Raw genomic sequence first — 341 nt, 5'->3', positions numbered from 1 at the left:
ATACTGACGACCGACAGCCTTCAACGACCAACCGCCGTTTGAACGCCATTTTGAAATTCCAGGCGTACTACCCGAAAAGTGCGTAAACTAGTATTTGCGTGCATTATAGGCCATTCCAAGAAACCTTATTGCTATGAATATCTTGTTATCTAAAAAACGAATTATTTATGTTAATATTTTTAGCACATATGTTAAATTAGGCCATTTTTCATTTAGAGGGGGTATATATATATAGCTATTTACATTTTAAGTTTGAAAAATTACCGTACAAAATTGAATGCAAAGATAAGATAAGATTTATTTATACAACCCTGTTTGGAAATTAACTCCTTTTACAATGA

The sequence above is a fragment of the Procambarus clarkii genome, chromosome 47 (genome assembly GCF_040958095.1).
Source record: "Procambarus clarkii isolate CNS0578487 chromosome 47, FALCON_Pclarkii_2.0, whole genome shotgun sequence".
In the NCBI taxonomy this organism is placed as follows: Eukaryota; Metazoa; Arthropoda; class Malacostraca; order Decapoda; family Cambaridae; genus Procambarus; species Procambarus clarkii.
This window is presented reverse-complemented; position numbering follows the sequence as displayed.